The sequence below is a fragment of the Apodemus sylvaticus genome, chromosome 20 (assembly GCF_947179515.1).
Source record: "Apodemus sylvaticus chromosome 20, mApoSyl1.1, whole genome shotgun sequence".
Lineage (NCBI taxonomy): Eukaryota > Metazoa > Chordata > Mammalia > Rodentia > Muridae > Apodemus > Apodemus sylvaticus.
This window is the reverse complement of record NC_067491.1, coordinates 42,070,480-42,088,712: the sequence shown is the minus strand read 5'-3', so window position 1 is coordinate 42,088,712 and position 18,233 is coordinate 42,070,480. Positions and strand designations below refer to the sequence as shown.

Below are 18,233 nucleotides of genomic sequence, written 5' to 3'. Positions count from 1 at the left end.
ATCCATAAAATAAAATATAAAATAAAATAAAACAAAATAAAATAAGTAAATACAGTACAATAGCTAAAAAGAAGTAATCAAAAAGTGGACTTGGAGTTGAAGAGTTATGGGTGATTTTACTTAGTCTCTTTTCAGGAATTTTTGTTATCATTGCATAATTTTTAAAAGCCCCTATCAGAAAGGAGGCAAAGGGAAAAGAAAAAATTTAATCAATAATACATCATAGCCTATAAGAAAAGTAAGTATGTTCATTAGAACCCCCCCCCTCTTTGGTCTGTTGTTCCTCCTTTACTATTCTCCCAAAGTTGACGCTCAGCCTTCTTCTAATTGCTCTGATTCCTTGCCATTTTTTGAGCAGGCAGACCGCTCCCCTTCAGGCTAAGTGATGGTACAGTTTGAGACTTTTGTATTTTGCTGGCTCTGTGTCTCTTGCATGAGCCCCTCAGACTTTCTTCCACTAAAGGAGTTAGAAGTATCTGACGTGCAGAAAGGGATGCCTGGTTTTAAAAGAGCAGAAGTCATGAGTCAGATGCACCTGGAGAGCTAGAATTACCCGGGTGAACATGGAAAGCTAGTGTTACCTGGGGTTAACAGTTCAGAAAACACCTGGATGTCAAGTCACGAGAGCGAGGTTGTTCAGGATGAATGCTGGGAACTTCGGTGGAAGTCGGAATAGAGTATTTTATTTCACCTTAACAGACTTATAAACAAAACATGAGTTTATTTATTCCTGAAGATGACTTTAAGGTAAGTTGTTAAGGATTTATGGAGATTTGGCTATTGCGAAACAAAATGCTTAGCCTTAATAATAAAAAATTTAATACCCAACTTAATCTTATTAAATATAGAACACTTGACCCAAATTCTATATGACTCTGTAGTCATTACTGTGCTTATTTACAAAAGGGTGTAGGCAATAAACCAGATAGCTCTTTTAAATTTCTAGTTTTCAAAATGCTGCTAAGTAGCCAAGACTCATAAAGAACGGCACACCCCGCGCATGATTTGGCAAAGGATTTAGAGGTGCTGAGGAAAGGACCTGGTCTACCTCACCTCCCTTTTCATTTTCTGTTTAACAAAACTCTCTTGTATAAAGAGAGGGGGCTACCTTTCACTTCACATGTGATTCATTTGCTGGGTGTTTTTTTTTGTTGTTGTTATTTTAATTATATTCAATAACTGAGCTACTATTAAAGAAAATTGGCATCTGAAACAAATGCATCACGAGAGATAGAAAGAATACAAACAGGCTTCCTGCCTCGCAAGTTCTGTTTGGTGTTAGGATATTTGCTCAGAGTTCACATAGTGCACGCTGTAAAGCCAGAGGTGTCAACTTACTTCTGTATTCTCCATCACGCTATGCTACATTCTTAGAGTCACCAAGTGGCTTGTCAACGTAGTTGGCTTTGGTCTTTCTCCTTCCTCCAGCTTAAAGTTGCCCTCCCTGGCTCCAATGGCTCAGTCAAACTTTCACCTTAAGATCTTGGCTGTGGAGCAGTGGTGGTGCACACCTTTAATCCCAGCACTTGGGAGGCTGAGGCAGGCGGATTTCTGAGTTCGAGGCCAGCCTGGTCTACAGAGTGAGTTCCAGGACAGTCAGGGCTACACAGAGAAACTCTGTCTAGAAAAACCAAAAATAAATAAATAAATTAAATTAAATTAAATTAAATTTAAAAAAGGCAGCTGGGAACTAAATATAAACATTGGGGAATTAAAAAGTTCCCAAACCAAAAATTGCATGAGTATTCTGGTAAGAATAAAGGTAGGTTGTTTTTCTTGAAAATGTAATGTATATAGAAAGCAGGTAAGAGATGCTAATGTGATATATTCTCTGACAACAAAATCTATACAAATTATATGTTTTTTCCTTTAGTCATACTAGCTACTGCAGATCCTTCACATTCTGAAATTTAATGCTAGCATTATAATGCTAACATTATAATGGAAATATAAACATCTGTATATTTTGTCTGAATGGAACTGCTAATCATCCAAGAAAATGTTTATTTTCCTCTTTCTTTCCTGCTAAATATTATAGTACTTCTCCACAGAAGACAGATTATTTCTCTGGAGTATTGTAAACTTAGATCTCTGCCTTCCTCAATGCATTTTCCTCAAAGTATTTTTCCACGACTTTTATAGTCATGATGTGCTGGGCTGGAAGGAAGAACACTAACATTTATTCATTGCTTGCTAAGTGCCAAAGACTGTGTTAGGCGCTTTTATATTTAGCATCTCGTCGAGAAGCCTTATAGAACACATGCCTGTGCTGTGTAGTAAAAGGCTGAAGCTGAAGACAGCTACCTTCTTCTGTGTCTCATAACAGATAGTGGGGCCCAGATCTAACACCAAGGCACGTTTCAAATTCTGTAGAATTTCTATTGCATCATACTAAAACCTTTTCTTTTGTCCTTTCTTTCTTTCTTTCCTTTCCTTTTATTTTATTTATTTATTATTATTATTATTATTATTTTGGTTTTTGGAGACAGGGTTTCTCTGTGTAGCCCTGGCTGTCCTGGAACTCACTCTGTAGACCAGGTTGGCCTCGAACTCAGAAATCCACCTGCCTCTGCCTCCCAGAGTGCTGGGATTAAAGGTGTGTGCCACCACTGCCTGGCACTAAAACCTTTTCAAACACTTGTGCAAATGGGAAAAAAAATAAAAGGGCCCTGGAGTATTTGGAGTATTTTCTACATCCTGCCTGGAAGTAAATAGGACTTTAAGAAGAAACAAAGCAGGAAGCACAAAGAGACACCCAAGGACCGAAACAACATAACAATAGCTCTACTTACAACAATGTGAATTATTCAAACACGGACAAAATAGTTTTTGAGAGACTAAATTATTTTACTTTTTAATCGCCATAAAGTCATTATTTTTCACATAACAACAACAACAAAAAAGAGACTTTATAAATTGTTTTCACAAGTCTAGGTGTTTGAGTAATAATAGTGAGCTATTCAGCATATCTGATGCCTTCCAAGCAAACCAGAATTGGGAGATAGGTAATTTTATGAGCTCTAGAAAATAATTCTAATTGTCATTGACCTAATAGTCTTGGGTATCAGGGTGTACTAGCACAGGGTATCCTACTCCATAACAATTCCCTCTTAGATCCCAGGGGATACCCCATGAATTGCACTGATCATATACACTTCAGTTCAGAACTATAAGCAGTGGAACTATTTATATTGCATAAGTACGTGGAGTAAATGTTATTTTAAACTTTGGGTGATTGCCACACTGAGGAAGTTTTGGGAGAAGAAGCTAACACTTACTAACACTAATCTGCTGTAACTAACCTGCTGGACATCTCAGGTCAGTATTTTATATCAGGTTAAGTAGTTTTCAGATGTGCCAAACTCATGGCAGATCATTGCTATGTTCTTTGCACTGTGGGGAGGAATCTGTCAGAAAAATGTAATCCGGTGTGCAGCTTTTATTAACCTCTTCTTTGACCCTAAGCTTAGAAACTATCTACTTACGTATTAAAGCTTCCCTTTTTAGGCACCACCAGAACACTCAGGCTTGCACAGACAGGTCAGACAATAGTGTTTTTAAAAATCATTTTCCCGTTTTCAACAGCTCTGTTCGGACATGATCATATACCATAAACTGCACACATTTCAAGCATCGTATTTGATAAATTTTCACATTAGGTGCACTCTCCTGAGAGTATCAGCAGGGTCCTTTTTTGCAAAGGATAAAGAACAACACATTTTTATAATGACTGTGGATGTCTTCATGCCCTTTCATAATCTTTCCTTCCTCTAGACCCAAGGAACTACTGACTAATTTGTGTCTCCTATACTTGTATAAAAAAATCATAATCATACGCGAGCGCGAAAGATATCACAGTCAGCAAAGTGCTTGACTTAAAAGCACACAGACCTGAGTCCAGACCCCGGAATACACACAAGCAATCCAGCAAGCAAGGAGCTGAGTGTACTGGTGACCAGCTCTGATCCCAGCACGGAGGACGCAGAGACAGTGGTGGGTCTATGGAGCCTGCTGACCAGCTAGCCTAGCCACCTTAGTGACTTCTGAGGGAGAAGAACAAACCAAAACCAAAACCAAGCCAAACAAACAAACAAACAAACAAAAAACAACCCAAAAAAGCCCAGGTAGACAGAGCCTAAGAAATGACACCCAAGGTTGTGTGTGTTTTGGCTTCCACGTGTGCACATGCAGCCCATGTACCTCCACACACATGACCATACATACACAGACAATATGTAATCATGCAATGGTCTTTTCTCTATTGATCATCTATTTAGCTATTGATCATCTATCAGCTATTTATCAGCTATCAGCTATTTATCATCTATCTTTCTATCATGTATTTATCCTTTATTATCTACCTATCTATTGACTATCATCTATCATCTATTTATCATTTATCTATATATCATCTCTATCTATCTATCTATCATATTTATCATCTAGCTATCATTTAACAGCTATTTATCATCTATCTATCATTTATCTTATCTATCAATCATCTACCTATCCATCTATCATCTATCAATCTATCATCTATCAATTCACTATTATCTATCTATCCATCTATTATCATCTATTTATCTATCATCTATCTATCTATCATATCTATCTATCTATCTATCTATCTATCTATCTATCTATCTATCATCTACCTTGTACTTTGCCCTTTTCCCCCAGCATAACGGATTTGTAATCCATCTACGTTGCATCACTTACTGATAAGTCAATTCTTCTTGTTGCTTTCATGTATCTTTCTTTTCTCTATGTTTGCAGCTCGTTCTGCTTTCTTTATCAAAATTACTTTCTCCAGTTTTCTCCAGTAATCTGATAGTACTTGTGGCATAAACTCAGGGATGGTAGAGGCTTGGGGACTCTGACTACCCTGCACTTTTTTTCTTCTTTGTTTGTTTGTTTTTTCCTATCCATTAGCACCTTCTACATGACACCTAGCTTTATGGGACTCTTCTAATTAAATGATGGGCACAAGATTCAAGCTGGGTATCAGAACCACTCTTAGAATTTTCTGAATGGCACTTCCTCCCTTGAGGTTGGAAATTGCATTATTCACTTTTATATTCTTGTGATAAAACAAGGTTATGAGCTTAAAAAGGATTTTTTGAAAATTTCATTTATTTATTTATTTATTTATTTATTTATTCTTTTATTCTTTTATTTATTGCCTTATGGGCATTCTGTTCTTTTGCACTGGGCCATGGGCAGTATAGTATGTGGTGGAGGGAACACAAAGCAAAGGAGGCCTGTACACATCATGGTTGTTAGGAAGGACAGAGGAAGAGAAAAGCCTGAGGTCTCTGTATCCCTTCCTTCCAGAAGGTCCCGCCTCTGAAGGCTTCCCCCATGTTAAAGTACAAAGGACTGACAACCAGACCTTGGATCTGTGAGCATTTTTGGACACTTCCTCAGACCACTGCAGAAACTGTGAGCTCGTGACTCCAGAGTGCCTGTGAAGTTGTAAAGAAGGGGTTCCTTCGATGGCCCAGGCCCGTGGTCTCAACTGCTTCGGAGGCTGATGTAGAAGGATAGCAAGTTCGAAGACAGCCTGGGAAACTTAGGGAAGACCCTGTCTCAAAATAAGTTGGGAAGTGAGGCTGGAAATAGAGTTCAGAGGTAAAGGACCTGCCTGGTAGATGCGATGCCTGATGTTTATTTAGGTCCTAGTGCTAGAGAATAAGTAAATCAACAACAGAAGGAGAGGCGCACGAGAAGCAGAGCAAATGTGTTCCAAGGCTGACTTCCTGGAACTGGCTGACAAAAGGCTCATCCCTGGCTGCTGGGACTTTAACTGGGTGAGAGCGCCACATGCCCTTGCCTGCTTACCAAAAAGGCCCATCTTTTCTTTCTCAGGGAGGGACTCTCTTCCTGTTATCTACATGCTCGTCTTCATTTTTAGGGGTTGCAATGACAGCTAATTGACTGAAGCCGGCTAATTTGTTCCTCCTCCTGGATACTGGTGTTTCTTTTCTCTGAGGTGTGAACCAGAGGTAAAGAGTCACACATGCCGCAGCCATCGGGTGGCTGACCTAGTGGGGGAATGAGTCAAGGGCATTTTTGGTGAAGCTGTCTCTGAAGCTCAGACTGCACTTGACCCAAATCTCCTTCTTGAAACAGTGTCCTTGTGGCATGCGACAGAACAGTTCATATGGTGTTATGCCATTGTCTTATTTAGTCCTTTTAACCTGGCAGGGACATTATTAGACCAAGTTTACACGTGGGAAAGCTCTTAAGTAATCTACGGACGGACTTGTCCTACTGGCAAGGTTGGAAGGAGTCAGATCTGCTGCAATCAGCGGCAAAGCATAATTGCTACAATAGTGCTTCAGGCTAGACCTCTGACCTGCTGGGCTTCATGTTCTCCAGTCTTTTCTTTTACAAGAAATTTAACGCTCTTGATGTTTGTAGCTTTATTGCTGAAAAAGTCTATTTGTAAGGTTTAATTCTTTTTTTCTCTTTCACCTACTCCTTAAATCTCTTTTCCTGTGATCTCTCTAAATACCAAATATTTTCTCTAGCCTCCCCTTCACAGTTCTCATCGATTTTAAATGGTCCCGGATCATTGTTAGCTCGGGCATGGAAGTCATGAAAACATGACTTTTCGATGAATGGTCAAAGATTAGAAGATTTCAAATGAGTCTAATCGACTGTCATGAGAACACACTGAGACAAATTTCAAGATGACAGACCACATGTCACTACCGCTCCGTGCTCTGTCTCGTTCTTTAAAAAAAGAAAAGAAAAGAAAGAAAGAAAGAAAGAAAGAAAGAAAGAAAGAAAGAAAGAAAGAAAGAAAGAAAGAAAGAAAAAAAATATTAACGTTCATTGATTATTTTCTCCTGGGAAGATTGCCAATCTCCACATCATCCTTCATGTACCGAACAGGGCAGACCAGTGTTTCTCCCGCTCATACTTCTCAACCATATTTAGTTAAAGAGAGAATTTAGGCATGGAGAGGTAGATGGCTCACTGGGCAAAGAGCTTGGACCAGAAAGCTTAAGGACCTTAGTTCAGATCCTCAGATCCTGAGGCAGGGGCCTTTAATTCCAGCACTTCCGGGTTTGAGACCTGAGGATCTTAGAGGCTTGCTGGTCAGTCAGTCTATCCAATCACCGAGCTTAGGTCTCAAAAAAACTAACATTGATGAACTGGCCTGTAGTGGTGTAAGCCTTTAACCATGAGAGGCAGAGGCAGACAGATCTCTGGTTTCAAAGCCAGTGCAAGGATAGCAACACAGAGAAACCCTGCTTGGGGTGAGGTGGGGCGGGGGAGGGGAGGGGAGGGAGGAATGATAGTGGAAGAACCTTGTTTTAGTCTGGCCTCCTCCAATGCGGCAAGCACCCTCATATACAAAAAGTATAACCACCCAATAAAATAAAAAGGAAAGAGTTTGTTAAAACCGGCATCACTCTTAGCGGACTCTTAGATAAGCTCTTCTGATTGTACTGTTTACTTGAAGTGGGAATCTCCTGTAGCTCGCACTGACATGAAACTCAAATTTGAGAATGAGCTTGAATTTCCGTTTGTGTTCTTTTCTTTTTTTCTCCCTCCACTTTCCTGGCGTGTTCCACCATGCCCTAAACTTTAAATCTACTTTATTTCATTTAGAGCCCACTTCTGATTTTTCCTAAATTGAGTATCAGTCTAGGCAAGGGGAGAAGAGGATATAGGGAGGACAAGCTCTTCCATCCTGAGTCTCAGGACAGCCCTGCAGGGAGCCCTCCTAAAAGCCAGGAGCCAAACATCTCGAAAGTATCTTGAGGGTAACTAAAGGACCATTTCATTTCTGCCTCATTTTATCCCATGTTCAATGACTTTTGACTCTCTCCCCAGTATTTTCATGTATGCCCCACGGATACTCCTTTTCTGTGGTCAAAGCAGCTTGGCATACATTAGCCTTACTGGAAAGAAAATTATTTTTAATCTCAGAACCCCTCCCTGCTTTCGGTATATAAATGTGTACTGTGGCGTTCCAGAAGAGGCAAATGTGGCATTTTCCAAGTGGATCTAAACTTGGAATTCTTCCCATATCTCTCTCTCCTTCACAAAGTAGCAGGGAGAGGTTTTTTTTGTTTTTTTTTTTTTTTTTTTTTTTTTTTTTTTAACCACATAACATATTTAACTGCAGTTTGGAAAACATTCAGAGCTGAAAAAATATTCTAAGTTTAAAATTATTTTACAAAGCTGGGTATAGTGGCACAGGCCCTTAATCCCAGCACTTGGGAGGCAGAGGCAGAGGCAGAGGCAGAGGCAGAGGCAGAGGCAGAGGCAGAGGCAGAGGCAGAGGCAGAGGCAGAGGCAGATGGCTCTCTGTGAGTTTGAAGTCAGCCTGATCTACATAGTGAGTTCTAGGACAGCCAGAGCTACAGAATAGAGAGATCTCAAATAAATAAAATAAATGAATAAATAAAGAAGAAAGAAAACAAAACAAAAACAACCAACTAAAAAACCCCAAAATATAAATAATCCCTACATTTCATACATAAGTAAAAATGCCAATCAGCAATTCCTAGCCTCTGCTCACCTTCCTATGTTTCCCTCATCTGAGACACCTGAAGCATCCTGCCACCTCTTTCCTCAATCCCATTACCATTGCTGTTTAATTTTCTGTCTCTCCTGTTTCTGTATTAACCGATTGGTTCCTTAAGTGATCTGTTTGTATGTTGCTCATTTCCACTGACAGAGTTCAAGGGCAAAATTATCTTCACCTCTGAGTCTTTAAGGTCTAGCGTGGGACCTGGTCCAAACGATGTAGTTAGCGATTTTTGTTTTTAAATGAAAGGACAAATAGAGCAACCAAGTAATCATCTAGATTCTAAGGATCAAATCACTACTATGGTGTTATGGTGGAGAAGATATTTCTTGGGAATTTTGGCTGAGGTAGAATTATCTTTGGTTTCTAATGGGCTAATTCCAGTCCAGTGATGTGAAAGAAGAACTTCAGATGCTGAAACCCAGGCTGCAATTATGTAGATCCCCTTTTTACTGTTTTGAATATTTACTAAGTGAACAACAACAACAAAAAAGGCACACGATTGCATATGAAAATGTTTGGTATAAAAGTAGGTCATGTATAAAAATATTTTTTCTTTAACTTACAAAGAGCTCTGAAATGATGGTAGTTCTTAACATATTATAAAATTGCTTAAATTAGACATATGTAAAATATCATTAACTGCTGTTGAAAAGTGCATACTCATTTTTAAAGAAATACATCTTAAATATAGGCATTCTTACATAGTAAACAAGTATTAAAGCATTTGTAGGAAATAATTATTGTTAACTTATAGTTCTGATAAGTTTGGAGACCCAGGAGAAATCTGGTTGGCATGTATGAAACGTCCGATTTGTAGAAAATAATCCAGCTTTAGTCCCACAAAGTAATAGAAAGAAGGTAGTAGGAAGTATCTTCAAGGAAAAAGTACATCAATCTAAAAAGATACTATTCAGAAGTCCTTAGGAAATAATGAGATTTGAAATTGGACTTAAAATGTGTTGGGCATTTCCTGGTGTTGAGAAGGGAAAACCAAAACATAACACCCCCCTCCCCCAAAGACCAAAACCCAACCTTCACCCTATGAGCCTTTTATATGGTTAACTTTTTCTTGGTTAGGGTGTCCACATCCGGGCGCTGTTGTCTTCTTTCAGTTCTCTCAGTATCTCCCTCTGGGACTTAAGTCTGCTTTTACTTAATGCTTCTGTCCCTACTTGTGGAAAGAAATGGGCCACTATCACTTTAGTTTGTCTACACATTCAGTTGTTCCTAACTGGAAAAGAAGAAAGTAAAACGATTTACAGAAACTGAGCCAACCTCTTTGGCCCGCCTCCTTCAAGCAACACAATCTAACTCACTGCAACAGTGTCTTTTACTTGCTCCTATTTCAGTGTTGACCCTTTAAACCCAACAGTTTTATTGTAACCATTTTAGGTTTTTTTCTTTCCTTTTCTTTCTTTTTTTTTCTTTTTTGACCACCCACCCTAGAGCCAACAGTGTAATAACATTTAAAAACACTGTGGTTGAAATCAAAGCTTCGTGAGTGGGTGATTACTGCACTAGCAACGCATATCCAGTCACAGAACAGAAGAGAATTGCAACAACCGACCGAGATATTTCTTTGTGGGTCAGTTGACATCAACTCTCGAAAGCACTGTGTACCGTGGCAGGCATCCTGTGTACAATAGCGCCTGGAATACTCGTCAAGCAGAGTTTTATTGTTGCGAGGAGACAGTGAAGGACGGACAGTGCAGCCTTCTTTCTACGGACAGGGTCTCCTGCCCTCCCGCCGCATTTGAAGCGAGGCTTGGGGCGTTTCCTGGGAATACCCCCGCCCCGCCCAGACCACGCCCCGGCCATAAGTCCCACCCCTAGGCTCCGCCCCGCCCTGCCACCACCGCCGGCAGGGGTCGCGCTGCCCCAGGCAAGCCGTACTGGCGGGGGTGGGGAAGCTCCCGCAGCCGGTCGCTTTTCTCCGCCGCTGCTGGTTGGATCGTTTCAATAAAAGTCTTTTTTTTTTCTTTTCTTTCTTTCTTTTTTTTCTTTTTAACCCCCTCTCTCGCTCGCTCCGGGGAACAGGCGGAGGCGTCAAGCCGCAGCCTCTGAGCGAGAGAAAGCAACGCGCACTTAGACGATCGTGAGCGGCGGCTGCGGTCTCCCCAGCGCCCCGCGGTCCAGCAGCCCGCGCCCCGCCGCCTCGCTCCGCCCCGGCTCCGCGGCCGGGAGTACTGGGCCGTCCGGGAGGCTCCGCGGCCCGGGAGCCATGTTGAGCGGGGGGCTCGGCCACTCGTGAGGCGGCCGGCGGCCCTCGCGGAGCGGAAGGCGCGAGGGGGCGGGGGGAGGCCTGAGCCTGAGGCGCCTCGGCGCGTCCGCCGCCACCGGACCTGCATCCGCTCGCTCTGCGCGCCGGCCCGGAGCCCGCGGTCCCCGCACTTGCTGGTGAGTTGGCGGCGGGGTCGGGCAGGGATCGTGACGCCTGTCAGCAGGAGGCTCGGGTGGGGATCGTGTCGGTCGCATGTCCACGCGCGGCGTGGGCTGCGGGAGTGCCGAGCTGATTGGGGGGGGGGCTGGGGGGAGGGGCTCCCGTCGCCGCGGCCAGAGTTCGCCGCCGATCGGGGGCTTCCTGGGAAGCTTCTGGCCCCGCGGGGCGGCGGGAGGGGAAGAGGCGGAAAGTCCCCCCCAGACACAAAGGTCCCCCTAGGCCGGGGTGGAGGCGCGGGCGGCGGGAGTAGGCGAGGACGCCGCGCTGCGGGCTCCTTGGAGACGCGGGAGGCTGAGCGCGGGTGGGTGGGCAGCTCCGCGGGGGAGGAGCCCTCGCGTGGGGGAGCGGGTCGACACAAAGCTCCGGGCAGCCCTCTTGCTGGCGGGTCACACCCCTGAGTGTTGCTCCAACCGGAGGCGAAGGGACTGTGGGAAATCCAGAGAACCCGGGAAGAGGGGGGTTGGGGGGGTTCCACCGTTGTCTCAGCCGCAGTTGCTTTTCTCGGTGTTTATGTCCGGGGCTTCTGCTCCCCAAGCTGGGTGGCCCCAGTTTTCATCCCCACATCACCCCCACACTGCCACATGGCCTTCCCCTGTGGTTCCCCACTCATTTTCTCCTCTACTTTTCACCCACTCCTTCTGGGGTAAGCGGTATTTTGCCTTCAGCGAGGGGAACGTTTGCTAATGACAGGATGCCTGACTTGTTCTGACCCTGAACTGCCTTGAACTCTTCTCTTTTTTTTCCTCCCACCCTTTCCTTTCTGGGATCTTCTGTGTCACATGGCCATTAACAATTAGCTTTTCTTCTTCAAAAATGGCAAAAGCATTTAGCTGAAATCCGTGGCGCCTTTCCCTTAATGTGACCATGGAAGACTGTCAGTGGCCCTGCTTTATCGCCTCCTAAGCCAAATTGATTCTCAAGACACTAGTCGCAAATTTGGTTTTGAGTCTTGGCCGTTCCTTTAGCCAGCAAAGTGTATTTCTGGTAGCAGACCTTCTGTCACTTCACAGGAAATGTTTGACTTAAAGGAAGCCAGCTCTGGCCTCCCAAACTTTACTGTTTCTTTTTCCCTAATCTTTTGTTGGATTTCTTTTTAACGGCAATTGTGCAAGAATATCAAAGTAATAGATTTAAGTGAAATGTTTGAGATTGACATTGTTAACCGCAGAACAGAAGAAGACCTCTGATCAGTTGAATTGGCCTAAACCTTTGAATCAAGAAATATGTGTAAACTAAATTATATGATGAAGAAAATGGCTAATGGTAATGTAATTGGTCTTATTTTGTTCTTTTGTGAACGCAAGGAGTTGGCTTATGTGTTAAACGCAGTGTCACCTGGTTAATGAAGTCATTTCAGTTTTCTGTTGTTCTAACATCTGCATAATTCCATAAACAGTGGGTTCAAACAAAAGAAAACAATATGACTACGGACGTCTTTCATTTTAATTTTTATTTTTAATGTTATGAGAGTGGATACAGGAATGTGAAGAGTGCAGTCCTTTTATCTGGCAAGCCATCTCATAGGCCAGAAGCATTAACTGTTTGAATGCTGCACTTCAAAGAACTGTTGCTGAGCCTTTGAATTGAAGCTGTTTTAAAATTCCAATGCAAGTGCTAGCAAGATGGCTCAGTTGGTAAGGGTGCCCATCTCAGGGCCTGAGTTCAATCCTGGGAACACAGGCAAAGATGGAAGGCGAGACCCCCACAAAGTCGTCCACTGATTTCCACATGCATACACCACACAAATCATGGAATCATCATCACATAACAGTTGATTAATAAATAATAACAATAATACATATTTTAAATTTTAATTTTTTTTGTTGTTGTTGTTTTGTTTTTGGAGACAGGGTTTCTCTGTGTAGCCTTGGCTGTCCTGGAACTCACTCTGTAGACCAGGCTGGCCTTGAACTCAGAAATTCACCTGCCTCTGCCTCCCAAGTACTAGAACTAAAGGTGTGCACCACCACTGCCTGGCATATTTTAAAATTCTTAATACAAACATAGGAGTTTCAACTATTTTTACAATGGAAATAAGAATGTCAATTAAATTTTTGTGTGAGAAGAAAGTTAAAGTAAAATCTGTTTATTGTAGGTACAGTAATGTTAGTGCCACTGTAAGGACATTCATATCTTGCAGCATGCTGTCTTTAAAGTACTGACACTAACATTTTAGATATTTCAGCTAGGGATTAGTCTGCATTTTTCAACTTCCTCTTGCCATGTCAATGTTTTAGAGACCTTTGTGAAATTAACCAGTCACATTATTAATTGATTCTTAATATACTTATCAAAAACTGTGTATGTTTTCCTCCACTCTTACTAGTACCTACTTAGATAATAAGAAATTTGTGTCATTTCAAGAAAATGTATGCCCAATAAGTGTTTCTGGATTGTTTTTATGATTGATTGATTGATTGATTGATTGTTTCTGATTGATTCTGAGAAGTTGTTTTTTTTTTTTTTAACCTCTTTTTCTAAATTTTTCACATTACTTTTACAGCCAGGAAAAATATAGAATTAAAGTCTTGTTGAAATTCGTAGTTTTTGTTTTCCTAAAATAGGGTTTTGTCAAATATGTAGTTTATTCCCATCTTTGGATTCAGGCCTAAGAAAGTAATTTTTGGCATTAACTGTATGACATAGTGTAACTTGTCCTATACAAGCTGGATATCAAAAGAACAAAAGAGATATATACACAGTAAGGAAAGATGAAATTGGAGGCCTTCAGAGTGTGTTGGCTTTAATGATGCTAGTGGTTTATATGTCATTGGTTTACAAAAACTAGAAGACAGAAAATCTTGTTGTCCTGTTCTGTAGTTTATAGCTGTGTTGACTATAAGCTTTGTTGACTGCAGGGATTTTAAGGTATGTTTTGATACATTTAGTCAATACTATGTAGTCTTGCAATTGTGGTGGGAAGGAGTGGGGTATAAGATCATTTGCTTGGCTCTGGCAAAGCTTATTTTCAGCCCACAACTTCCAGCAAAACTGTTTGTTTCCCTTTCCTTCCTTGATGAAATGGAGCTAGAAACGGAAAAGCAGTGGGGTACCTTATTGTGAGCAGCACAGAAAAAGATTGTGGCAACCGAGGATGCTATTCAAAAGGGGAAGGCCGTGATGCCTTCTGATACTAAAAAACTGTCTGAACACAGCATTTCTTTGCCTGTTTCCTTTGTTATTGTCTCATAGTCTTGGATATTTACAAGATGCTACACTCGGAATCTTTATTGTTGTTCTTTACTCTTTGTATAATTATAACTTCATGTTCTGACATTCTTCTACACGGGTTTTCTACTTCGAGTGGATAATTACTGAATAAATGTAATTATTTACATTTCCCTCTGTTGGTGGGAAAAGACCATTATATGTTAAACTCTACTTATAGAAATAGTCTCTAGGTTATTTTAGAGACAATCTCTCCTTTTGTGCATGCAAAAGAAGAGTAATTTTGGATTATTTTGAATTTAAAGAGTATTTTTTGCTCAAGCTTTTTAATAATGTATTTGAAATATTTTTATAAAATGCTCATGACATTTTAAATTTTTGGTGCTGATGTAATGGTATTTAGAATGTGATTTCCATAGCACTTGTAAATGCTAGAAGACTCATTCTATAGCTCACTATCGAATTCAACCTGTAATGTTGCCAGTTTGAACCATTTGGAGAGAGGACTGATTTATTTGACTAGCTTTTGAGGATTCTTCTTGTCTTTAGTGGATTTTTTGCCCCTTTGCTCACGGTATAATCACTTGGTATTTAGTTTCGTGTGTGTGTGTGTGTGTGTGTGTGTGTGTGTGTTTACTTTTGATGTCTGCAAAATATTGACTTGGGAAAAGGAATTGTGAAGAGCCTGGGAAAAAAAACCAGGCATAACTTTCTCCTTCTGCCATGTTTTGCTCTCTCTGCTTGCCAACGTGGAAAATCAATAAACTTCTACCAGTAAATCTAATGTTTTATAGTCTACAGTAATGTGCCATCCTAAACACTTGTTTTTAGAAGGTCAATTTACAGGGCAGATCCACAGTGTGTCAGGATAGCTTGCCTAGCAGAGGGCACCACTAATATTTAATTACTTTTTTTTCTCGTAGTTCATATTGTATAACTGAATGATTGCACGGCCCCCAAATTCATGTGCTGAGACCCATAACCTACTGGTTAAATGGTTTGGAGCTAGGCTTTGGTGCTAATTTAGATTTGGTAAAAATGATCTTTTTTCCTAAAGAATCTTCAAAAGCATTTTTTGATAAAACTTATCTTAGTCCACTTCATTGTCCATAACAAAACATCACGCATTGGATGGTTTTTGAAACAGTTCTTTCCTCACTGTTTTGGATTCCTGAAGTCTGAGGTCATAGTGCCAACTTGGTTGAATTTTGGTGAGGGCTGTCTTCTTTGTAGATGCCTGTCTTAACTGTGGTTTTCTGGCCTTTTGTTTGGTGCCTGCAGGTGGAGAGGAAGGATGGAGAAAAAAGAGAGGGTGGGAGGGGGATAGAGGAAGAGAACATGACAGAGAGGTTTCTCTTCTTATAAGTATGTAACTACTATTTTACAGGCCTGCCCTCTGCGCCTTGCTTACATCTAATCAGACCCCCCTGATCACCTCCAAAAACCATTGTACTGGTAGGTGAGAGTCTCAACGCACAAATCTGAAGCCACTCAGTTGTTCAGTATATAACATAAACTGTGAGAAAGAGATCCTCAGTTGTGCCTGGTGCTATGCTAGACACCATTGTTTTGTTAAATCCTCACAGGAAACCTATTATATTGGGTAAACCTTTTTTTTTTTTTTTTTTCCTAATAAGGAAGCAAAGGCCTTAGGTTAAGTAATTTTCCCCAGGGTCCCACACTATAGTGACCCAAGATCCAGTTAGCATTCTAAAATGCTGTGCTCATAGTGTCTTTACCGGGATGGAATGCTGAACAGCTCGCTAGCTAACATAGAAGCAGTGGTAAGTCAGAGGAAAGCACACACACACACACACACACACACACACACACACACACACACACACACGCATGTGCAGATTGTTCCGCAGTCCTTCTCACCCTGGTTTCTTTTATGGATGTTTTAAGTATATTTGCTTTCTTTTCAAAATGTTCATTTACGTTGATTTTCCATGTGTTAGAATTACTGACTTTTTATCATTTAAATTATAATGCTTTCATTATTTGAGCATATGCCGCCTGTGTTGGCCAGCTTTATCCTCCTGTGACAGAATACCTGAGGAAGAAAGTCACCCTTCAGGGGGCGACAGTTATTTGGCTACTTGTTTCAGAGGTTTCAGTTTGTGACTCCATGTTTTCTGGGCCTGTGGTCAGGCAGAACTTCATGGTGAGGAACATGCTTGCAGTAGATAATCTCCTGTTGTCAGAGGCTCGAAGGGAGACAGGAGGAGGACCCTGGCATAGATTATTCCCTTCATGCTTCTGCCTTCCAGAGCCTGCTTCCTTATAGACCTTTCTCCTGAAGTTTCCACTACCTCCCAACCTCTCTCCAGGTCATTAATTTATAAATACCTGAATCTATCTGTGAGATCAGTGCCTTCATGATCCAGTCATCTTCCAGACGGTCGGTCCACTGTCTGAACACTGTTGCATTAAGAACTGCTGCTAACCCTTGAGCTCCTGGGAATATTTGAGAGCCAATCCTTGATACCATCAAAGTAAAGACTTCAAACACATGCACCACCTTTTGTTTGGTTTTTTTTTTTTTTTTTTAAATTGGGTTTTGTTTTTTTTGGTTTTTTTTTTTTTTTTTTTTTTTTTTTTAGATCTTGAAATGGCTTACTGCAAGCAAGGTAGAAATTTTGCATATTTTAATCAGCTATCCACTGAGAATAGAATGATAATATTTTTCATGTTGAAAATTGATCTTTAGCATAGACAAACTATAAATTAGTATTGTCAACATACATTTCTGATTCCATTTAAAGAACAGCAAATACTATTTCCTGAAAGGCGTTCCATTAATGTGAAAGGAATTTTCCCCTCTCTAAAGGCTAATGATAATAAGAATCATTCAGCTGATCATATTGGTACGTACATGCAATCCCAGTGCTGAGGAGGACGAGGCAGGAGGATTGCAAGTAACTTTAAAGCCATTCTGAGCTATACTGTGAGATTCTGTCTCAAAAATTTAAACAAAAAAGACAAGGCTTTGTGTTTTGGTGTGTGTGTGTGTGTATGAGCACACACACATGCATGAACAGAGGTCAGAGGTCCATATGGGGTGAGCTGTTGTTCTCTACCTTCATTTCCTCCCCCCACTTTTTTTTCCCTTTGTCTGTTTCAGAGATTCTCTCATTGAACCCGAGCTGATTTTTTCATCTAGACTGGCCAGGCTGTAAACTGCGCACCGTGCCCTGTCTCTTCCTGTCCAGCACTGGCCTGTAGACAAGGCCCCATGCTCAGCTCTTCACACAGGTCCTAGAAATCTGAACTTAGTGCCACGTGCTTAGGGAGGCCTTTTGTGACAGATCTTTCTCTCCAGCCCTCTGTGTTTTCATAGCATTTTTTTTCTTTTCATTTTATGTAATTGTTATTATATGTTCAAGAATTTTCACTTTTATATGTATGTAAATAATTAAGAAAATATCCAAAGATATCTTTCCACTGTATCCTAGATTATCTGGTCATTTTGTTTTTCTCAAAGCATATATATAATGCTGCAGTATTTTTCATTGATGTCTGATAGTTGTTTTTAGCATACATTAATGTTCACTAATAAAAGTAAAGGTTGATAAGAGGTGTATATTGGTGAGAAATTTCCAACTAACAAACGAAACTGAGACAATTCTTTTTTAATAATGTGGGGTTTTTCATGGGTACTTTTTTAAAAAGATCAGGAAAACAGCAGTGTACATTCCGAGCTAGCTGGCATTCAACTATGAGGAAACATGGGTGTTGATATTATAATGCTGGGAGACTTGGAGAGAACTTCTCGGTTTTGAGGCCAAAATGCCATTTCCTCTGACATCTTCCTTATTCTCTGACAGGGTTGTGGCGATTACATTATTTGGAACATTTATGTCTACTGTAGTGCTGACTTCATTCTGCTGTGGGGAATGCTTAAGTCTCTCTCCTTTTGACTTCCTGCTCTGTTTTCCTTTTCTGTGATCTCATCTGCACACACCTTTTATACATTGTTCAGTTCATTGGACTGGGGAACTAGGGAACACCACACAGATACATTGTTTAGTTCGGTTGATTGAGGGGACTGGGGAACACCACACTGATACA

At 41.0% G+C, this 18,233-nt stretch overlaps 1 protein-coding gene across 2 annotated transcripts in view; it reads left to right on the top strand.

The window, feature by feature from the left end:
• The window catches only part of Cdk17 (cyclin dependent kinase 17), a 91,499-nt gene that overhangs the window by 5,342 nt on the left and 67,924 nt on the right, over positions 1 to 18,233 (top strand). The window contains exon 1 of one of the 2 annotated variants that reach the window (XM_052165295.1): positions 10,864 to 10,948. The exons of the other annotated variant lie outside the window; for it this stretch is intronic. The gene's annotated coding sequence lies outside the window, so the exon portion shown is untranslated. Of the gene's footprint in view, positions 1 to 10,863; positions 10,949 to 18,233 lie in introns of those variants that run through there. 2 annotated transcript variants of the gene reach the window in all.